Genomic DNA, 352 nt, shown 5'->3' with positions numbered 1-352 from the left:
CAAACTGGACCTAATGAAACAAGTTTGAAAAGTGAAACTTATATTTCGCCCTTATTAGGGCATTAGATCTGAATTTTAATTTAGTGGAGGTTAAAAGAGGAGATATTCAGCTTTCCAACTGTTGTATTAACGTAGGGATTGGATAAAAAACTGAGGAATTATTAACAATTATATGAACTAAAGTCACCGGAAAATTTCTAATTTTTTTTTTTTTTTTATTGTTTATTTATTGTAATTTACAACTGTACAAAATAATATAATAGGTAAATATGTAGTATGTTTCATATACACTTGAAAATCTTGGGAAGGAACCACCCATTGGTGGTACTTCAAACATTAATTAAAACTAGAA

The sequence above is a fragment of the Halyomorpha halys genome, unplaced genomic scaffold (assembly GCF_000696795.3).
Source record: "Halyomorpha halys isolate HHAL.00 unplaced genomic scaffold, Hhal_1.1 Scaffold141.1, whole genome shotgun sequence".
Taxonomy (NCBI): Eukaryota; Metazoa; Arthropoda; class Insecta; order Hemiptera; family Pentatomidae; genus Halyomorpha; species Halyomorpha halys.
The sequence above is the reverse complement of the archived record's forward strand: the minus strand, read 5'-3'. Positions refer to the sequence as shown.